The sequence below is a fragment of the Cupressus sempervirens genome, chromosome 1 (assembly GCF_028749045.1).
Source record: "Cupressus sempervirens isolate cs-2001-9-10 chromosome 1, ASM2874904v1, whole genome shotgun sequence".
NCBI classification, from domain to species: domain Eukaryota; kingdom Viridiplantae; phylum Streptophyta; class Pinopsida; order Cupressales; family Cupressaceae; genus Cupressus; species Cupressus sempervirens.
The window spans coordinates 251,053,726-251,077,696 of record NC_143118.1 but is presented as its reverse complement, the minus strand read 5'-3'; the positions used below and the strand labels follow the sequence as shown (position 1 = coordinate 251,077,696).

At 37.0% G+C, this 23,971-nt stretch overlaps 1 pseudogene; it reads right to left on the bottom strand.

The window, feature by feature from the left end:
* Nucleotides 1-23,718, bottom strand: part of LOC149577097 (UDP-galactose/UDP-glucose transporter 4-like) — a 78,081-nt pseudogene extending 54,363 nt beyond the window's left edge.
* Nucleotides 23,719-23,971: the final 253 nt, after the last annotated feature.

The window sequence follows — 23,971 nt, the reverse complement described above, 5'->3', positions numbered from 1 at the left end:
ACTAATCCATTACCTCCAATTACCAACTACTTTTCAATGCCACTTCTAGGAGGTAATCCACCACCCCAGCCAACCCCCAATTATTTGCATATACCATCCCAAATGGGGGCACAACCCACATATATTGGTCAAACCCCACAAGCCCCCCGATCCTTTCCCCAAGCCTCTCAACCATCTTATACCTTACCTCCACAAAGCAATCCATTTATCCCACAGCCAGCTTATGTTCCTCAATCCCAACCTCAAATCCCATATCAACAACAAGCCTCGCAGCACATGCAGCAATATGCACCACCTCCCCCTCAGCAACCTGTCATCCATCATGCAACTGCCCAAACAATGTACAATCCCTATCAGCAAATCCCTCATAGCCATCCATATTCAGTGGCCCCATCCAGCACATACCTACCTCAAGGCACTCCTACATTGGGGGCACCCCAGCCATCACCTATCAATTCAGAATGGGAGCAAATGAAGATAGCTTTGAAAGCCATCCAAGAAGGGAATGATCCGAAGACATTCAAGTTTGAGAATGTGTGTCCTTACCCATTTGACAGAGCCATTACCATGACACCATTTCCCAAACACTTTGAGGTACCCAAATTTGACAAATTCAGAGGAAAAGGAGACCCTGTCACACATATCAAAGAATTTTACATGCATTGCCAGGACGTAGCATACAATGATGTCTTCCTCTTGCGCCTTTTTCCCAAAAGCTTAGCTGGACCAGCTCTTGAATGGTTTTATAGAATCCCCTATGGCACAATTAAAAACTTTGCTGAATTATCTGAGGCATTTGTAGCCCAATATGCCCATCTTGTTGAAACAGAGCTATCAATAGTTGATCTTGTCCACACCAAGTAAAAAGGTGGAGAAAGCCTTGCCGAATACCTGCAAAGATGGCAAACCCTTACCACCCACATATCCTGCACCTTGCCAGAACGCCATGTTGTGAAAATGTTTATTGATAATGCCCATCCTAGCTTGGCTCACCACATGACCATGAACTGTTTGCAAACCTACAAAGATATCAAAGAGAAAGGAATGATCCTTGAGCAAGGACTCATTAAAGATGGTGTGGTCAAGCTTTACAAGGAAGCCAACCAAAATCAATCACATTCCAATGACAAGTCTAGGTATTGGAACAAAAATAAGCACGTTGCAATAGATGGCGTCACTGACACCAGACATGTGAATATTGTTGGTCCTTCTCACAACCAGTCCAACCCACCATATCAACCAAAAAATCAACAAGCTATCAACTACCAACAACAGAATAACCAAAGCTATCAAAACCACAATCCAAGACCCAACTTCCAAGGGTCTAGCAATCAAGCTAATGCCATCAATGTAGCTGCAGGACAAAAGCCTAGATTCCAACCTACACCTAGAAACTATACACCCCTTGGTGAACCATTGGATGTCATTTTTGAGAAATTAGTCAAAGAAAACCTCATCAAATTTCCTCCTACCCAGCAAATTGACCCAAGCCAATCCAAAGCTGCATGGTACAAAGATAATGAGTACTGCAAATTTCATAGGGTAAAAGGTCACACTACCCTCAGATGCATGAAACTAAAAGACTATGTGCAGGACCTCATTGATCGGAAGGAAATCACTGTTGGTGCCCAAACCTCTCCCAATGCAGGCTTACAGATCTATCAAAATGCTTTTCCTCCACACCACAACCAAAATCCTGGAAAAGCACCTATCCAAACCAACAACAACAACAACAACAACCGTCAGCCAAACCAACAGCATGGGAAGAACAATGACCACACTTCATCCTATATAGACTATGGTAGCCTTATAGGTTGTATATCCGAGAAAGAGCCTTCTGTCAATGTTATCAATATCCAAGGACCAAACAATGAGTGTGCAGTCACCACTCAAAGAGCGCGATTTAACATCGCAGGCCCACCTGTTACACCAACACCATCAGCTCCATCAAAAAGCCAGTACAATATCTTGGAACACCTTGGGAACATGCCAGCCCAAATCTCCATTTTAGACCTTCTTCGCACTAGTCCTGTGTACAAGAACATCCTTGATAGTGCTCTCATAGAATCTCGTGTCCCTTTTGATATCAATGCTACTGATTTTCGTAATCTTGTTGGACACCTCTCATCCTCATGTGCCCTATTGTTCAAACCCACCGACATACCCGTGGTTGAGCCAGATCACACCCTTCCGCTTCGCATAGCCATCATGGTATCCAACTTTGCTGTAAAAAGAGTAATGATAGATAATGGATCAGCCTTGAATATTTGCACCCTAAAATTCATAAAACAAGCTGGGTATACTGAGGCAGATATCATCAGTGAGGTTATCACCATCAAAGCCTATGACAACTTGGAAAGAACCACAGAAGGAACTATTTTGCTGCCAATCAAGGTTGGGCCAGTCATCCAAGAGACACTCTGCCATGTTATTGATCTAAACCTACCATTTAACATCCTCCTTGGTCGCCCATGGATTCATGCCATGAAAGCCGTTCCATCCACTTACCATCAGTGCATCAAATTTCTGCATCAAGGCACTGAGGTAACCATCCATGCCGATCCAGAACCCTTTTCTTACTGCAATGCGGTTGAAGCTTCATATACAAACCATTGCCCTGGAATTGATATTGGCACATCCATCGCCAGCTCATCCCACACTTATAATGACCCAGAAACCATCCTCGCCTCTACCCTGTCTACCGTGAAGATCAATAACAAAGGTTGTGGAGAGTATAGTCTGTCAGATGCATTTATTGTCGGGGCACTCCCACTTGATCCACATGCCCATGGACGACCGACATATCACAAAGCTAAGGAGGTTCCACCTCCTCGATACAAACAGTTTGGCCCAACAACCTTTGTATCCTCAAACATCCCTCTTCATGAGGAGCTCACTCCAGATATCAACAAATGGTTACATAAGGATGCACCTCAAAGAAATCAAGCACGCCTTGATCACTTCAGCCAAAAGTATCCCCAAGAACATAAGCTCATCACTGACAAATGGAACTATCAAGGTGGTGGTCTAGGACCAGAAGAAAGAGGCATACAGTGCCCCATCGATGCACATAAGTGGGAATCGAAGTCAGGTCTTGGCTTCGACATATCCACAACTGGGGGCACCAATGAGAACGGTCACGCTTTTTCGAACATTCACCGCAACCTTGTCGAAATCGAAGACATTCCTGAGGAAGTTGAAAAGAGAGCCTACGACGATATCCTAGACCAAATCTCCCTCGGAGACTCTGTTCTCCAAGAACTATCCATCCACCTCATTGACCTACCACTCGCCCATCCACAACTCATAGATTGGGACCAACCAAGTGTCATACACATCGATGAGTTCACATCAGAGGAGGCACTTCTAAGATTCATGGGAGCTGAAACTCCTCACAAGAAAACAAAGCCAGATTCTGCCTATATCTACAAGCTAGATCCCAAGGGGTATTTTGGAGAAAATCCCCAACCTAGTTCTGATACACCCAAAATTGGAACTAAGGTGAATCTGAGACTAGCTAAGGCAACGAAGAGAACCCCTCAGCAAGAAAATCCAGAGCCACAAGAAGAACATGAGGATTTAGCATTGCCTCCTCAAGATAATCGACCAGAGGTGTCTTCTATTCTAATTGAGGATACTCGAGAAGTCAACATTGGTTCTTCAGAGATCCCCAGACTTGTTCACATTGCTGCGTCCCTATCACAAGACCAAGCTGACCTCCTCTTTGAGGTCTTAAGAGAGAATATTGGCCGATTTGCATGGTCATATCAAGACATGCCAGGACTTGATCCAAAGCTTGTAGTTCATCATCTTGCAGTTGATCCAAAGATCAAGCCCGTCAGACAAAAGCTTAGAAAAATGCACCCCAAGGTGGCATTATTGGTCAAAGCTGAATTAGAAAGAATGCTAGCTGCTAAGGTTATCCGAACTATCGACTACTCAGAGTGGATCTCCAACATGGTCCCTGTCACTAAACCTTCCGGTGACATCAGAATCTGCACTGATTTTAGAGATCTTAACAAAGCTTGTCCAAAAGATGATTTTCCCTTGCCCAACATAGATATGATTGTAGATCTTACAGCTGGACATGAAATTTTGTCCCTCATGGATGGATTTTCTGGGTATAATCAAATCAAGATTGCAGAAGAGGATCAGCATAAGACAGCATTCACTACCCCTTGGGGAACCTTTTGCTACAACATGATGCCTTTTGGCCTAAAGAATGCTGGGGCTACCTATCAAAGAGCTATGACAGCCATTTTTCATGATCTCATCCATAGCATTTTGGAGGATTATGTGGATGATATCTTGGTCAAGTCTCATACCTTCATGGATCATCTTGCTGACCTGGAGAAAGTCTTTGATAGGTTAGCCAAATATCATCTCATGCTGAATCCCAAGAAATGTGTCTTTGGGGTCACATCTGGCAAGCTTCTAGGTTTCATAGTTTCTAAACGAGGTATAGAGATTGACCCCAAGAAGGTCAAGGCTATCTTAGACATGCCTCCTCCCCAGACACTGCGACAGCTTCGCTCTCTTCAAGGAAAGCTCCAATCTGTTCGGCGCTTCATCTCCCAGCTTGCAGATAAGTGTACACCATTTTCACATTTACTGAAGAAGGATGAGAACTTCAAGTGGGATCCTTTATGTCAGCGCAGCTTCGACCATCTCAAGCAATATCTCATCAATCCCCCTATCTTGGTTCCACCAGTTCCTGGTCGTCCCCTGATTTTGTACATATCAGCAACACCTACTGCTCTAGGGGCACTTCTAGCACAGCTTGATGACTACAACAGAGAAAGAGCCATCTACTACATCAGTAGAACCCTAGTTGGTTATGAACTCAATTACACTCCTATGGAAAAAGCTTGTTTGGCAGTTGTTTTCTCAACTCAAAAACTTCGCCATTACATGCTAAGTCATACCATCCAACTAGTCTCCAAGATTGACCCTCTCAAGTATATGCTCTCTAGAACAGCACTTACAGGCCGTTTGGCCAAATGGGTTATGCTCCTTAGTGAATTTGACATCCAGTATGTGGATAGAAAGGCAATCAAAGGGCAAGCTATAGCAGATCACCTAGCTGATGCACCTCTAATAGATGTTTATCCGTTGATCACAGAATTTCCAGATGAGCATATCTGTCTAATTGAAGAACAACCCCCATGGAAACTTTATTTTGATGGCTCATACACATCTCATGGATCAGGGGCAGGAATATTGTTGGTCACACCTCAAGGAGATTACATTCCAAAAGCCTTCAAGCTACAATTCCCTAGCACCAACAATATAGCTGAATATGAGGCCCTCATAGCAGGATTAAAGATAGCTGTAGAATGGAACATTGTTGAGCTACAAATCTTTGGCGATTCTCAGCTCATCATCAAGCAAGCCCTAAATGAATATCAAACCAAAGATGAAAAGCTATTACCCTACAAAGAGCTAGTTGATCAGCTAAACCAACATTTTACAAAGCTTCAGTTTACACAAGTGCCTCGAATACAGAACAAAGCAGCAGATGCTATGGCTACTATAGGCTCGCTCTTGGAAATTCCCCAAGCAGCTACACAATATGAGTTTTTAGTGGAGCAGCTCCTCACACCCGCCTATGCGAATGAGGATTCAAACCGTGTTTGTATCTTGGTTGGTCCCCAATCCCCTTGGTACCATGAGATTCATGCTTACCTTAACGATGGTATCATATCCCCTCACCTCACACGTACCCAACGCCAGAACCTCATTCGAAAATCATCCCGCTATGTTATCATAGCCAATACCCTATATCGTCGGGGTTATCACGATACTCTCTCTCGATGTTTAGACCAAAATGAGGCCGCGATGGTGTTAAAGGAAGTACACTCTGGACTTTGCGGTGCCCACACGAGTGGTATTGTCCTAGCACGACAAATCCTTAGAGCAGGCTACTATTGGCCTACCATTGAAGAAGACTCCTGTGACTTTGTCAGAAAGTGTCTCCCATGTCAGCAGCATGCAAATCTTGTGAACGCTCCGGCACAGGATCTACAGCCTATTGCACCACCTTGGCCTTTCGCTTGTTGGGGCCTTGACCTAGTTGGAACTATCACACCCCTCTCATCTGATGGACATAAATGGATAATAACAGCTACAGACTATTTCACTAAATGGGTGGAAGCAGTCCCCCTAGTCTCAGCTACAGGAGTTCAGGTCTCCAAGTTCATCTTGTACCACATTGTTTGCCGCTTCGGCATCCCATCCACCATCTTCACCGACCACGGAGGTAACTTTGAAAATCTCAACATGGAAGAATTATGCACTTCCCTCCGCATCCATCACCACTTTTCTAGCCCATATTTCCCACAAGGTAACGGCCAGGCAGAGGCAACTAACAAAACCCTCCTCAAAATTCTAAAGAAAGTTGTCAATGATTCCGGCCGTGATTGGCACCTACAAATAAATCCAGCCTTATGGGCCTATCGAACTTCCTTCCGTACATCCACAGGCACAACTCCATACTCCCTAGTCTATGGTGCCGAAGCGGTACTACCTATAGAGGTTGAACTTCCCTCCTTGCGCATATCTTTGCAAGGGCAAATATCAGATGAAGAATATAGAGTAGCTCGAATCACCCAGCTAGATCTCTTAGACGAGAAGCGGCAACAAGCCTATGATCATCTCACAGTCTATCAAACTCGTCTCAAAAGAAATTTCAACAAGAAGGTGCTTCCACGACACTTTCAGCCAGGTGACATGGTCCTCAAAGAAAACATGAAAGTCCAAGTAGATCGAGAAAAGAAAGGTAAGTTTGAACCTACATGGCTTGGTCCTTATGTTGTCACTGCTTCCTTTGGCTCTGGAGCTTATCAGCTATCTACTTCAGAAGGAGAACTCTTGAATGATCCTACTAACATCATTCATCTCAAGAAGTTCTATGCTTGAAGATCCTTGGTATACCTAGCTTTTGAAAAATACAAAAGAAAAAAATAGTAAAGAGAAATAAGCGTCCAATGGTGAAAACTTGGCAATTCAAGCACCTTGGATAGGTACCTTGGTGAAAACCTGGTAATTCAGGTGCCTTGTGTACTAAAGACTAATCCATTATCTATCACTATCCTATCCCTCATCCATTTACCCACCATCCCATAAGACACACTTGCTTGTTCCCTTGGTGTTCCAACCAAATATCCAAAATCTGATGAAGCTTGTAAATACCTCCTGTATAGCTTGTAAATCTTGTACCAAAGCTTGTATTATACCTTGTAAATCTTGTACCATACCTTGTCTATCCAAATCTTGTCCAAGGTTTGTACCATATTCCAGCCTATAAATAATCCTGTATCCTAGCTTGTATACTATCACGTGCACACACAAAATTCCATTTTCCTTAAAGCTTTTCGCAAACCATCTACCTATCCACCTATCACCTATTATAGACATCCCATCCTTCACAAACATTTCCATCTCACAAAAACCAAAACATGAACAAACTTGTACATTTGTAACATATCTTGTTCCATCAGCTTGTACATGCTCTTTAACTTAGTACCATTGTATCTATCCAGCGTTCATGTCAGTTTGTCCTTGATCAACATCTTGCACCCATCACACATCTTGGTTAGCTATTCCAACGCATCCTTTAGCTAGATTTCCTGTCACCAAAGTGTTATCTTTCTTAGTTCAGCTTGCCAGATGCATCACTCATCCAAATCCACTAGCTTTGGTGCTCTCCAATAGGTCCTTGCAGGATATAGCTTTCCTCGTGTCTGATCTTGGTCCGTTAGTGCCTTGTCCTACCCATCTCGTTGGCAAATGGCTCTCTTTTGGATTTTCACTTTCTTTTGATTTGGGATCTTCCCTTTTGGGTCTTGAAGTATCTTTTCCAAGCAATCTCCTTGTTCCCTCCTCAAGGTTGCCACGATCTTCCATATCATGGTATGTTGCGAATGGGGCAATTAGAGTGTAAGGTCTTGATCAGGTCTTTTGTTTGTTTTTCTTTTCTGCTTGTGGGTTCTCCAGTGTCGTTTCCACGCTGCTTCCTCTAGGATTCATGTGTGATGCTGGGGCAATCCTTGTGTGTTTGTTTTGAGTTAGTTTGTTAGTCCTTTGGACGGTTGGTGAAAAGGCCTTGATGTTCTTGGTAACCTTGGCAATTAACCAATAGTCCTATAGCAAATCTAGTGCTCAACTACATGGTGGTACTTCTCTTTGAAGTATCCCCCCGCTCAAAAAGCTTCAATGGTTTTCCTTCATCTCCATTATCCCCCATCCATATCCAGCATCCATCTCTCCTACCCCAGCTTATGCATCAGTATCTCTTTGAATCACTCATCACTCTTAGCTTTAGGGATCCACAATCCTAGTCTTAGGGATCCACCAATCCAAATCAATCCACCAAGCCTCATCTTTCGAGATCCACAATCCTAGTCCTAGGGATCTCCGAAACCCATCTTCCACCAATCTAACTCTTTGAAATCCTGTTCCATCAGCTTTATAATCCCCTCATCCATCTCCCTATCCTGGATTCCTTTTTATAGCGCTCTGCTCCTTCATCCTCCACCTTCCCTAAGGTCTTAAGCTTGCTTCCTCTTGTGCATCTGATTCTCCTTTATCATTCTCCCATAGTGAGAGTTTGAGCTAATTCAGCCCCTTCTCTTTGCCAATCTGAGTCTCCTTGCTCATCCCAGATTCTTGTGTTTTTCAAGAAGCCACCGAGCCTCGCTTTCTCTCCCTGCTGCCTTCTTGAGGGGGGCATCTCACAGTCCATTCTCTCCTCTTCTGCTCTAGCCTTGGGCATCTTATTTTCTTATCTTTGATGCCATGCCACTTGCGGCATCACATCAAAGAGGGGCAAAATGTAGACACCTAAAAACCTTTAGAAAATAAAGTATTTTTATTTTCTGAAAAAGTCCTGATGACATCATCATTTATTAATTAATTAATTATTTAATTAATTAATTAATTTTTATGCCATTAAATCCCTTTATCTTAATTAAAAATATTTAATTAAGGAATCCCTCCCAAAAATGTTTAAATCTTATTTAAACATTATTTTCTTATTTATTAATTATTTAATTAATAAATTGACCAAAAATCCTAAAATAAATAAAAAATTTATTTTTTGCCCAAAAATTGGCCAATTTCCTTATGACCAATAACCTCTTCCAAAATCTTCTAATCCTTCTTTAATTTCGATTAAAGGCTAATCTCATCATTTCCTACCCCTAACCCCAACTCAAAATATTTAATTAAAATTAAATATTAATCCTCATGTTTATTAAAAAAGTTTTAATAAATATCTCCTCAACCCAAACCCTTGAAATAAATAAAACTTTATTTATTTCCTAAAAATCTAATTTATCCTCACCCTAAGAAGTTCTAGACTCTTCTAGAAAGTCTTCATCCTCATCCTAGGAAATTCTAGACTATTCTAGAAAGTCTTTATCCTCATCCAAAATCTAGACTCTTCTAGAAGATGTCTTTAAACCTAATCCTAATCCCCTCCTAACCTTGTCACATTCCCTAAACATGGGTTAAAACTTACTAACCCAAGCCAAAGTTAACAAATATCTCTTCCTTCATCCACCCTCATTAAATGCCATCCACTTGCCTATCCTTAAGCTAATCCTAAACCATCCTAATCCATCCTCTAATCATTTGCACAAGCCTAAACAAGCTTAAAACATTTCTAATCAAGTCCAAGTCGAATTTTCTCTCATCACCCTCAAAATATCTCAACCATAAAACTTTATGAAGTCCACTAGGTCATAAATGACTCTTACAAGCCCTTTTATTGCTCTTACAAGTCATTATGAGGGTCTTTATGAAGATTTTATCTCTTGAGCCTCCTTTGTTGACTCATCCTTGCCCTTTCCTCCATCCTCTCACCATGTGACATGTGTCACTCCTTGATTGGCTATAAGGAAGCACAATCCATGTGCTCTCCTCTCATGCAATCTGAGCCTTCCATAAGCTTTTTCCCATCCTTGCATCTTAGCCCTCAATCCCTCAAGCCTCTTGCCTATAAATTGGATCCTTCCCCTTTGCAAAATAACACAATCCATGAAGTAAAGTTATAATGCTATTTTGAGAGCCAAATCCATACTAAAGCCATCTATCCACACCAAAAATCCACAATCATCCATTGAAGCCCTTTTTGAAGCATAAAGCTTGAGCATACATCCTATCTATTTAGACAAAGCTACTCAACAAGAGAGCTTCTTATTGAGAGAGCCCATTAATGGCTCATATTCTCAATTAAGATCTCATCTTAGTCTATCTTGAAGTTTATGAATTTTGTTTAGTTTGTAGAAGCTTTATTTAAATTTGGTTTCTATTAGCATACTAACATTTTCTCATATACAGCAAGCAAGTGATTTCAAGCATGTCTAAAAACAATGAGCAAGGGCAAAAGCAACCTTGTGCATGAACAATCAAGTGACTTAGTTTGTGCTAATCCCTAAGAGAGTTATTTGTGTACATTTTCAAAGAGTTTTGCAATCATGCATACATCCCTACAAAATAAAAGTTGGCCTCTCTAAGTTATTTAGTAATGGTTTGACTCTGCAACTTTTATGACTCATAGGGGTGACCTCCAATCCTGACGCATCGAGGTTTTGACACAGTCTGAGAACTTAATCTTCAAGAGCTACTAGGGAGATCTGACAACCCACAATGAACCACACCCATGGAGATTTCTTCCACAAGGACATTTATATAGCGGTTGTCACTACCATGGCAAAAATGGCTATTACCGCTTGAGGTTTCGTCAACACAGTTTTCCCTGTAGAGGGATTGTCTGCTATGGTTAACCCTCTCTAAAGGTGACAGACTCATAGTATTATACCACGAGGGGACTTAGCTTCCAGATTCAAGGTTTTGACACCTTTTCACCTTTAGCCCAATCAAAATAGACAGATTAATTCGACATGCTAAACTAAGATTATCTCTTAAAGATCTATGATATCATCTCCTCGTGATCTAGAAAAGAGCACAAGGTGGTACACTTAATGCTTTAACTAATGTAAGGTGAGTCCAAATATGTGGAACATTTATCCCCTCACACAAGCTAACACGAGTCCACAACTCAAAAACCAGTGAGTTCTAGAAAGCACAAAAGGGTTGCCTTGTGGAGCATTTAACACTTATGTCTTGTAGACCCCTCCCCTTTAACGTGGTGCTGATCTTGCAACCACTGGGTGGAACAAGGGGCCGATAGATTAGCGAGTCCAATAACCCAAAATAGCTATCTAAATCTATCACTAGTACCTAAGCCTGCTAAATGAATACTAACAAAGATCACACCCTAGCATCAAATTATGCATGTGTTGTAAAATGAAAATATAGAAGGAAACACATAGAAGCTCAGCACGAGAGATATTTGTTTTAGATCCAAATGAAGTGCTATCAGTTGAGGAAGGTTACCTGGTGATCCTCACAATGTACTTAGTAGATTTTACCTATTTTTAGTGACTTTATCATGATTTTCCCATTGTCTCGCAAATCGCTGTTATGCTATTCCAAAAAAAAATAAAAAAACACAAAAACATGAGAAACTATGAATAGTCAACAGAAAAACTAGAAAACACGATAATCAATGCAAAAAATTTTCTCTATCAGCAATATTTCATGCAAAATTCCTGACAGTCCTCGCGAAGAAGTTTTACAGCCCCCGTAAAATTATATTTGCCTCGTGCAAAGAAACAGGTTTTGCGTGAAGTTTCGTGTGCCAAAGAACTTTCTCATGCAATGCAACAAGAATCTTCACGTGAAGATTTTGGATCCTCAGGCGAAAATGTACAGTCTCGCACAAAGATTCTCGAATCTGTACAGAACAATACAGACAGAGAACAAAAAAATGATTAAAAAAATATAGAAAGAGGCCAGAAAAATTGATTTTTTGGCCCCACGGTGGGTGCCAAAAATGTATGCGTGAATATGTGGCCTCTACTAATACACACACTTCAACACAGTCATTGTATGCGGATTCATCCTGAAATGAACATTGGATTGTTCATCCAAAAATCAGCCTGCAAAGTGACCTGTTGCCTTCTATCTAAAGGAAATTGCTTGTTAGATATCCTCAGATTCGAGGTGTTTAAGCAACCAGATGTTGTAAGAATGAAGGATTTGAAAGAAAATGCGACTAATCTATATGAGAATGCAGATTAATCTAGAATGATATATGCACGTTTAATCTAAGAACATGTAAAAGAAAGCTATGCTAAAATGTATGCATATTAAATCTAGATGAGAATTAAACTAAGAATGTAAAATGTATGTAAAAAATATGAGCAAATGTGAGTATGAATTCCAGCAACAATTTGATGCAAAAATCTCTAAATTCATCCTGCTAAATGAAGAGATGAGGGTGACTTAAATAGACTTTCCTGAAATCCATCAACGGTTGAGATCAATTTGGATCAATGGTCAGGATTGAAGATGAGGTTCAGTCATAAAGGGAGATTCCCAAATTAAAGGGAGTTAACAGATTTAATTTGAGTAAAATAAGGAGTTAACTATTTTAATTTGAGTAGAAAAAGGAGTTAACTGATTTAACTCATTTTTCATCAATAGTGAATTGGAAATTTTCCTTTTTGAACTGAAGAGAGATTTTGGTGAAATATTTAATTTAATAAAATGAGATATGCTCTCATAATTACTTTTTCTATTTAATTAAATAATCTTTAATTAATTAGAGACACTTTTCTTATTTAGTTAAATGACTTCATTTAATTAATTAAGAATGGCTTCCTATTAAATTAAATAACTTTTTTTAATTAATTAGAAGTTAGTACTCCATTTAATTAATTAATTAGAAATACCTTTCCCATTTAATTAAATAATTAAATTAAATTAATCAAGATAGGTGTATTTATTAAATTAAATAAATTTAATTCCATAAGACATTAGCCTTAGGATAAAAATTAATTTAATTAAAGTATAAATACTTAATAATTAAATTATAATTAAATCGAGTAGGTTTAATGCGACTAATATAAGTACATATTATAGTAATTAAATAAGAAATATGATGAATGCAGATTAGGGTTTCCTGCATCTGACAATTAAGTCAAGTAGCAAATAGCAGAATGAGAATTGCCTATTAGAATAGGACTTAGAAATTATTAGAGATAGACCAGAATTGGTATAATGGCAATGAGCCAATTTTGGGGTATTACAATATGTAGGAAGAATTACTAAAGAGAAGAAGCTAGAATAAGAGCTACATTGGTACACATTTAGGGCATGATTCCTCTAAATATGGATGCATTACAAAAACATAATACACATGCCAAAATGCTTATCCATGATAACAACTTCTCAATTGTTAATCATATGATAGCACTTTTAGTAGAAGTTCAGGTTGCTTTACACACATGCAAGGTGTTGCAAGAAAATTGGAACAAGACAATGGTGATAATTTTAAGGGTACATTCAAATTTCTTGTCACATTTTGGCATTACTATATAGTATATAGCAGACATCTTTGACATTAATGTTAAAAAGGGGGAGAAGATGTATATTATAAAGGAAGTATACATAAAAGGGAGAAAATGTATATATCAAATGTGAAAAGATGTAATATATATTGTATATAAGTATGGGGGAGCATAACATGTACAAATACTTAGAAATACATCTAAAAAATAAATTTTGAAAAATCTCAAAATAAAGTACTCTACCCAGTTGGAGACACAACATTATGAATAAATAGTTTTGTTGAAATTCAATTTTGGCTAATAAGTGTTTTTGTCACTAAAGCTAAAGGGGGAGTTTGTTGGCATTAAAATCATGTTTATTATTAGTGACACACACTTATTTAGATGGTAAGTATCTACCAAGCATATTTTATAGTCAACAAAGTTAACGAAGCATTTCATCTCTACCGAGTTCTATAGTTGCTACTGAATCCAAAAGATAGTATTTTGTTTGCACCAAGCAGTTTCTACCATAAGGGTGATTAGTAGTGTAAACTGAGCTTCATAAGGTCTACCAAGTTCCTCCATCCAAACTAAGTTATGTAATGCTTACTAAGTTCATAGTATCAGTAATGAGAATCTAGTGTTGACTAAGCCACTCAGTGTTAACCAAGTGATTCAATTTATACTGAGCTCATTATGATAGCATTTACCAAGCCATGCAGTATGAATCAAATGATTTAGTTTATATGTTGAGTTTCACAATATTGACTAAGTCACTATTGCAGACCAAGTTCAGACTACTTGGAAACTGATCAGTATGGACTGAGCTTCTATGTCTAATGAATGGATGATGATGTTGAGCATTAATTGTGGATGCCAAGTACTAGAACCTCACTAAGCTAGTATTTAGAACCTGAGTTCATGTAGCTTGGGCTGACTTTATGTATTTTGTGTAAACTTGTATTGCAGCTGACTTTGTTATTTTGTAAATTGGATTGCTATAAATGTAATATTTTGTATCACATCCTATGTAATGTAAGCAAGTAATGTAACAAGCAAAGAAGAGTAGAAGATCAAAGTACAAGGCTACAAGTACTATAAGGAGAAACAAACATTTATCTATCACTACAAGGTGATCATTAGATTCAAAGGTATCTCATTCAACAAAGCAAGTTATAGATCAGAGATCAATGACTATTTCATCTTAATAGGTGGATCAGTCAAAGCCTTTCACAAGGTAGAATTAATAGTCTTTTATAAATCTCTTTACTGAGTGCATGGTTTATTATATGTTTGTATATCCTTTTTCAAGGTGGACCTAGTAATCCTTATAGATCCTAACACGGTAGATCATTAGAAGTGATCAGTGTAAGCCTTAATAGGCCAACTTTATACAGTAGTACTAATGCTTGTGGGTATCATCCCCACCCTAGTTATACTTTCTATTTGGAAGGTTTTTGGGTCACCTAAATTGTGTGTCAATGTGTTTGAATTCTTAATGTTTTCAATTTCTCATGCATGTAATTAGATCAAAATAAATATGAAGGATTAATTATAATTAATTAAAGAGTAAATTTTTCTTAGTTACTAATTCACCCCTCCCCTCTTAGTAACTTAACCTATCATATATATTTCCTAAAGATATTATTATGGGGGAGTATTGTAGATATGTTATCATGGTGATATGTTACATTCAGGACTATGTTTGTCATTGATGTCAACATAGATATTTTATGTGGTATCTGATAGAAGAACAATGAAAAAATCAAGTTGGTACGGATAAATCATTGAGTACTTTTAGTAACAAGGTTAAAGAGAGATACTACTATGTGTCTCTTATATGAAGCTAACCTTTGAAGAACAAGATATTATGTCTAGAAGAAGTTGTGTAAGTTTTGGTGAAGACTATTTTGAGATAGAGCTTATAGAGGCATGTTCTCATAAAGTTTTTATATCTCTTAGTAGATTTGTTATTCTAAGAAGCCAAATTTAAAGATTTGAATAAGAAATGTTGGAGATGATGTGGTTAAGTTGGATCATCATAATGTTATGTGTACAAAAAGATATTCAAGTTGGAAGGCAAAAGATCAATGTTATCACTAAGTGTAACATGTTCTTAATGTGGTCCTATGATAATTAATTGAGAAGGTGTAACAATTGACCCAGGGAATTTTTTATGGATTCAATATAAAGGAATGACATTTTCCTTTATCATGGGCATGGAAGAGTAGTGTTATATCCAACAGGAAGAGTTGAATGTGAAGTTGAGTAGAGAAGAGAGAAAGTGAACAAAACTTCATTACCAAGGTTTTATTGTGTGGTCTAAAAATGGATACTTGGATATGAGTTTGTGACCTAGTCTACAAGGTCTAACAATGATTGGTCTAGTTGATAGGATAGAGGAAAGAAGTTATAGCAAAGTACATACAATTATTCTATAAGGAATAGTTGAGAGATCAATTGGACAATGAGTTTGGTTATCTTTCCCCAGAAGCTATTTGGACAGTGGGTCCTTCTGTCTTCTAAAAATCCTAATAGGGTCAGCACAACTGCTAATAGGTTTGGAATCTCGTAATAGGGATTCAAAGTCTCCTAATAGTAACTTGTATATACTAGATATTTTAGTAGACTCCCTATAGGGTCCATCCTCTAACAAGAAATATTTATATTAGTAAATCATCTTGTGGGCATCATTCCCACTATGGTTTTCCCTCTAATCAAGGGTTTTCCTAGTTAACATATCTAGTGTAATTGTCTATGTGAATCTTGTTATGTTTGTTATTTACTTTGGTTGAATGGATAATATTGTTTAAGGTTGATAAATGTTTTAATTAATAGATAATTGATTCACCCCCCCCCCCCCCGCCCCCCCCCCCCCCCTTAGTTATATTGGTGGACTATTGTTTCTAAAAATTGATATCAAAGCATTAGGTCCTTAAAGATAAATTTTGACAACTTTGAGAGATTAATGACAAGCATGCTTAGGAAATATAGTCATAGATTTGAAAGAGTAAATTTTGACATCCAGATGGTGGAAATTCTTGGTAAGTTATCAAATTTTTGTAAAGAATAGATCATTGAGTTGTTAGATCCAGAATCCTTCTGTTGTATACAAAAGAATAGAAGCACAAGCAAAGATAAGTCCAGATTTGAAGAAGACATAAAGATTAAGGAAGGTGTTGATCTACTTACAAAAAGGGAGCCAGAAGGTGTGAAAATATTTCTTTCTTGGACATGCAAAGAGTTTAGTCATTTTATTTCTAGATGTCCTAAGAAGTTAAGGAAAACTAGAAAGAGTTTACTTTTTTATCAAGTTGAGGAGTTTAAAGAAAGTATGGAAAGATTCTTGAATGACTATGATAATGAGCCTAGATTGGTTAATGAAGTAATAAATGATACATCTTTGGTAACTATTATGGAAAGTGAAAATGTGAGAATTGATTAGAAATTAGGATACAAGAACGAATAGTTGATTACAATCCAGATGATGATGTTGTTTCTAAACCAAGGAATGGTGAAGTATTCCTTGAGACTAACAATGAATTTTAGAATGAAGGAGAGTCAAGGTAGGAAAAAATATTAGAACCTTTAGTAGAGCCAAAATTTGAGATAACAACTCCTACTATGGGTAATAATATGACAAAGAATCATCCACTTGAGAAAATCATCAGAAGCAGAGATAAAGGTGTGATGAAAATAAGCAGAGTCAATGAAGAACTATGGTTGATATCTCAAGTTGAACCTAAGAATGCAAATGAAGCATGTAAAGATGACTATTGGATATAAGATATGAAAGAGGAATTGGTTCAGATAGTAAAGAATGGGACATGGGAATTGGTCTTCAAACCAGTAGACAAGAATGCGATAGGAACTAAAAGGGTATTCAAAAACAAGATGAATGAATAGGGTGAAGTTGTAAGGAAAAAAGAAAGATTGATATGTAAAGTTTACACAGAGCATGAAGGAATAGACTATGATGAGACCTATGCTCCTATGGCTATAATTGAAGTAGTAAGGTTATTCCTAGCATATGCAACATATAAGAAATTCAAAGTGTATCAGATGGATGTCAAGTTAGCATATTTGAATAGAGAACATGAAGAAGAGGTATAAATAGAATAGCCTAAAGGTTGTCCTTTGCTAGATGATAAGGACATAGTATGCAGACTAAAGAAAGCATTTTATGGCTTGAAGTAAGCACCCAAAATCTAGTATGCAAGATTGGACAAGCATTTGACAAAGCACGGATATAGAAAAGGTATGATAGATATCAATCTTTATTGGAAAGAAATTGATAATGGATTGATGATCTTGGCAATATTTTTTGATGATATCATTTTTGGAGGAAATGATGATGAAAGAGACAAGTTTGCAAAAGAAATGAAGAAGGAATTTTAAATGAGTATGATAGGAGAAATGAAGGATTTACCGAAAAGATTTGGTTTGGAAATATGTAAAGTCATTGGAACACCTATTGTAATTGGACACAAGTTATCTACAAAGGATGAGATATCTACTATTAAACAAAAGAAGTAAAAATCTATGATTAAAGGATTGCAATATCTAATTCCAACAAGGCTAGATATAGTAAATGCAGTTAGAATTGTTGCAAGATTCCAAGCTAATCCTCGAGAAGCACATTATGCAATAGTCAAAAAGATATTTAGATACTTGAAAGGAACACCAGAGTTTGGATTATAGTATGATAAGTCTAATGATTTTACTTTATGTAGTTATATTAATGTTGATTGGGAAACCGATATGGATGATAAAAAGGGCACTAGTGGTGGAGCCTTCTTTCTTAGAGGGATATTATGTGATGTCCCCTTCTAGCTAGAGACATCACTTTAGCTGGTGATTAGCCTATCAGAGACCCTCGTAGGCTAATAAGATTGGATAGAGGGTCACCTTGGTGTGGAGATCCTCCAAGGACCAGAGCAGAGTACTCTTCTCGGTTGCCAGAGTTTGTTTATGATGAGTTTTTCTTTGAGTTTGGCTTGGTCAGGCTATTTTTAGCAGTTTTGGAGTTATAAAGATAGATCCCTGCTATTTTTAGAAAAGGGGTATGGTCATATGCAGTTCTATCATGTTAGCTCCCAATCCAAACGACATTCAAAAATGTTGAGTAATAATGGAGATATTAATGTTTATTTAGTTAAAATAAACATTATTGGTTTTGAGCCTACATTGTTAAGTTATAATATATAACTTAAGTGAGGGTCATGATATCATAAAAGGGGCCATTGTTTCAATTAATTGTGGGTCCAAGCTTATGGAAAAATTAAAAGGGATTTTCTAAGTTTTAATGTAATAACATTTTCTATGTTATTATTATATCTTTTATCCCACATTGAGTGTGGAGACTCATTCTAGAGTTGAGGAGTCCTTATAAACAAACCTTGTCTTCCTTCAAGAGTAGGTTATGAGAATTGCTTAAAAAATTTGCCTTGTGAAATTTCTTGAAGTTGTGGCAACAAGGGTTTCTACAAGTTTGAGAAGAATTCAGACTGTGGAGAACATACTATCTTCAGAGTTGATGCAATTTGAGGGTTTGAAATATTACTTGAATTTTTCTTGTGAGTTGACTTCATTCTGGAGTCAATATTGTGTTTTAGTAGGAAAAAAGTGGATGAATCTGTTTATAGGTTGGAAGGGGTTATAAAAGCAGCTACAGTACGCTACAATACTGCAAACAGTAACATGCTACAGTGCCGCCGTGAATAGTATGCTACAGTGCTGTGAAGAGTACAGCTCTATAGTGAATTAAAAATCAAAGATTTAATATTGCAGTTTTTGATAGGCGCTGCCCAAGGAAGAAGCAACCAGCAGCATGGTTGCGTATTGGAGACAAAAATTAGGTTTTTTTCAACTATTAATGATGATGTTTTTAATGTATTCTTCCAACAATAAGTATTGTACATACATTAGGAGCCATCTAAATAAATGAATTTAATTAGCATTATAACCAGATTTGAGTTATAATTTTAGGTAAGATTAGTTTTCAATATTTGTATTTTCTTTTCATCAACTCAAAAACCCAAAAATAGCTTAAAACATTCAAAAAAAAACCAAAAACAATCATTACACCCAGGGAAACAAACACTGATCAGCATAGAGCCTATTTGGGGTTCTTACATATTAGTTTCATGGCTAAGAAAGAAGTAGGATTGTACCCTATAAAGTATAGAAGAAGCAAATATGTTAAAACAATAAACAATTGTAGTCAAGTTGTTTAAATGAAGCAGATACTAAAGGATATAAAGATAGAATTTAGTGAACCTTTTGTCATACACTGTGACAACACAAGCACAATAAATATGTCTAAGAATCTAGTGTTGCATTCTAAGACCAAACAAATTTCTATCAAGTATCACGTGTTGAGAGAGAAAGTTGTAGAAAAGGAGTGTTTGAACACTAAAGAACATATTGCAGATATTTTCACTAAGCCTCTTCCCAAAGAGACCTTTGTGTATTTGCAATGTATGCTAGGATTTATGCCTAATCCTACATAAGAGTAGATGATGGAAGAATGCAACAATGTAGTGTAGTAGAACACCATTGTTTGTATAGACTAAATCTTGATACTCCCTATATGGGGGAGTATCTTTGATGGATAGGATCATCTAGGATTCTTGTTTGATGTTGTTTTTGAATAGTGTATTTGGACACTTGAGCTATGTAAGAATCAATTGTTACAAAGTTTGATGGTTGCTAAAACATTTGACATTGATGTCAATGGGGGAGAAGTTGCCTGAAAAATAAGCACAATTAGGAAAGCAAGGAAAAATAATTTAATGTAAAGCACATTGAGGAATATCAATGGGGGAGAATGATTGATGAAGAGGATTTGAAAAGAAAGATTAATAGTCTTTTGTAGTTGGTATTCTTGGAATTAGATGTTTTTCATCTATGTTGCAATCAATGCCAAAGGGGGAGATTGTTGGAAGCATTAATGTTGATGATATTAATATGGGGGAGTATCGTAGATATGTTATCATGATGATATGTTGCATTCATGAATGTGTTTGTAATTCATTTCAATGAAGCAATTTTATGTAGTATTTGATAGAAGAACAACAGAAAGACCAAGTTGGTATGGACAAATCATTGAGTACTTTTAGTAGTGGGGTTAAAGAGAAATATTACTAAGTGTATAGTATATGCAACTAATCTTGAAAGCACAAGATATTAAGTCTGGAAGAAGTTATGTAAGTTTTAGTGAAGACTGTTCTAAGATAGAGCTTACAAAAGCATGTTTTGGTAAATTTGTTATATCTCTTAGCAAAGTTGTTAGTCTAAGAAGTGGAAGTTAAAGATGTGAAGAATGCATGTTGGAGAAGATGTGGTTAAGTTCACTCAAAATAATGTTTAGTTGCAAGGAAAAAGACTAATGTTATCACTAAGTGTAACATGTTCTTAATGTGGTCCTATAATAATTAATTCAAAAGGTGTAATAGCCAACTCAGGGAATTTTTTGATGGATTCAATATAAATAAAGGACAATTTCCTTTATCATTTTTATACAAGAGAAGTGATTATAAGTAGCATAAAAAGAAAAATGTGAAGCTAGGAAAAGTAGAGCGGAAGTGAAGAAAACTTCATTGCCAAGGTTTTATTGTGTGATCTAAAGTTGGATAGTCAGATTTGAGGTTCATGACCTAGTCTACAAGGTATGATAGTGATTGGTTGTTTGGACAGTGGGTCCTCCTATCTTCTACAACTCCTAATAGGGTTGGAATCTCCTAATAGGGATTCAAAGTCTCCTAACAGGGACTCATATGCACTAAATATTGCAATAAAATCCTAATATTGTCCATCCTCTAACAAGGAATATTTATATATTAGTACATCATCTTGTGGGCATCATTCCCACAGGGGTTTCCCTTGCTAACATATCTAGTGTAATTGTCTATGTGCATCTTGTTATGGTTGATGCTTACTTTGGTTGAATAGATAAGATTGTTTAAGGTTGATAAATGTTTTAATTATTGGATAACTGATTCACCCCCTCCCCCCCACCCCCCCCCCCCCAAACCCCCCCCACACAGTTATCTTGGTGAACTATTTTTTCTAATAGCTATTTTTCTGCACCACGTTCAATGTTAGTACTTAATAAACTTAGTTATTATCATTAAAAAAATGGTGTTTTTTCCCTAATGTTTGGGCATGATAAACTACCTCCTAAGAATGTTGATCATGTATATGAAAGTATAATAGCTTCAATAGAAATTTTAGGTTTTAAAGATATTGATGATGATTCTTTAAATAAATAAAATAAAGAAAAGATTGAACAAGAAATGTTGGATATGATGGAAAAAGTCAAATATACACTTATAGAGCTCAGAAAAGGTATACCAAAAGAATTGTAGGATAGATTAGATGGAAAATGGAAATGGGAAATGCCTCTAGAAAGACAAATAAGGGAGACAACTCTAGAACAAACAATGTCATATTTAGGGAAGAATCGCATGTCTATTGCTTTAAAATATTTTGAAAATAAATTTGTGCACAAGACAAGGTCTTATAAGATTTTAAAAAGTTTGACAGAAGAGGTTGTGCAAGAAAGTACATTAGTGTGGAAAAAGGCATTTGGGTCGTTGGGTCTTCTAACAAAAGGATAACAGGAAGAAGAAGACACTGAAATAGTTAAGCCAACCAAGCTGAAATAGAAGACAAGAAGAAAGGAAGAGGAGAGTGCAAAACAATATTTTGTCACCATTGAAGACATTCATGATGAAAAGTAGCAAAATCTAAATGTCTAGATTGAGGAAGAAATTAAAATTACAACATTGATGAGTACAATCCTAGATACTCCTATTCCATGCACTAATCCTGTGTTGATATAAATCAAGGATTACCCAAGGATTTAGATTGCACTAAATGTGACCTCTACAACTGATAGTTTCCAAATAACTTCAATCAAAGTTGAGAAGAAGGGTCAAAAAAATGTAAGTGCCAAAGAACAAGAAAAATCTCTCATTGTAAATCAATATCTAACCACTATAGCCACTCTTTTTATTAACAAGGAAGAAGAAGAAGAGAAAGAGAAGGAAGATAAATTTGCAAATAATGCCTCAGGACCTTACATTGAAAGAAAAAAGGAGGTCGAGCAACAATAGACTTCTTGGTGTAAATAAGTATTTACTTATTACACTTTACTTAAGTTTACTTAGGTCAATGTAATTATTTATTATTTTTTAGGTGAGACACTTAGGAGTTTGCATACTCTTATGCGTTGTTATCTTGACAACACTAGAGTAAACAACTCTAATTCAGCACATGGTGTCTACAACACTGGAATTTGCATAATTAACTGAGTTGTCATGTAGACAACACAATTATTCTCACTCCCAATTTAGCACATGGTGTCTACAACATAACTTTGCCTACAACACCTTTGTAGGCTTATTCTTTCATCATCACACTTACTCCTATGCTTAATGGAGGATAACCCATATCTGGTGGACATGTGCCTAGTTGTATGACTTATCATGTTGTTGATTCCTATGCATTCTAGAAGCATTCTAGAAGCATTCTAGAGGCTTTTATATATAGGCACTCCTAGTGTACTTACACATTGAATGAATATCATATTATCATTCTAATCATACACTTTTGGTCTACTATTGTGCTTGTGCTTGAGTTCCTTGGTCTTGGGTGACTTATCCCTAAGGAAAATTCTTACATGGTATTAGAGCTAAGGGAGATTCTCTTCATATAGTCGTTTGAGACCATTCTTTCTTCAGCACCTCAACCTAGGTCCAGAGAATTTTTAGAAATTGGGAGAATCTAGAGCCAAAACAAACCTCACCATTGCATCCAAAATGTCGATTCAGTGAAAATTGGCTATAAATTTGCCTATGTTGGGCCAAAGTCAATTTGGAGGCAAAATTTGGTTGCAAACTAGAACTCAAACACCCAATTTCCAAATTTGGTATGGTCATTTTTAGATCTACTTAATTATTTTTCGGATCTATAATTTTATTTCTCTCTACATTTTTAGAGTATTTTTTTAGAAATTTTTTTTTCCTAGTAGGGCCTCCAAAGAAATATTTTTGGTAGGAATTGGGTAGTGACATCTTGGCCCTACACTGAATATTCCATTGGCATATTCAATTGGTAGGTGAATAGTCTACAAATTTTAGAATCGATTTCTATTACAAATTCAATAGTGTTCATATACTAGCCATAACATTACCCAGTTGAACTGAACAACTCTGGCTTCTGTAAGTCGCTCATGATGAGCTTCATCAAAGTCTTGGCAGCCTTTGTTATTCAACCTTGTGGCAACATCTTTATAAAGAACCCACTTCACCATTTTTGGGTGAATGTGGGATTATACTTAACTATATTCTAGCATTGATAGTTTTGATTCTGGCATTAATAGTTTTAAATATGCCACTCTATCACCAGACTGCTCCATTAGCCTAGTACCCATGTGGACTACCAACATCCATTTCCATTAGAGTTATACCATACCAACCCTACCACATTTCATTTAGACTAGGCCACATAGTGCCCACTTAGTTGTAGTGACTCAGTAAACCTTGCCCAATCAGCACTTGAGTATA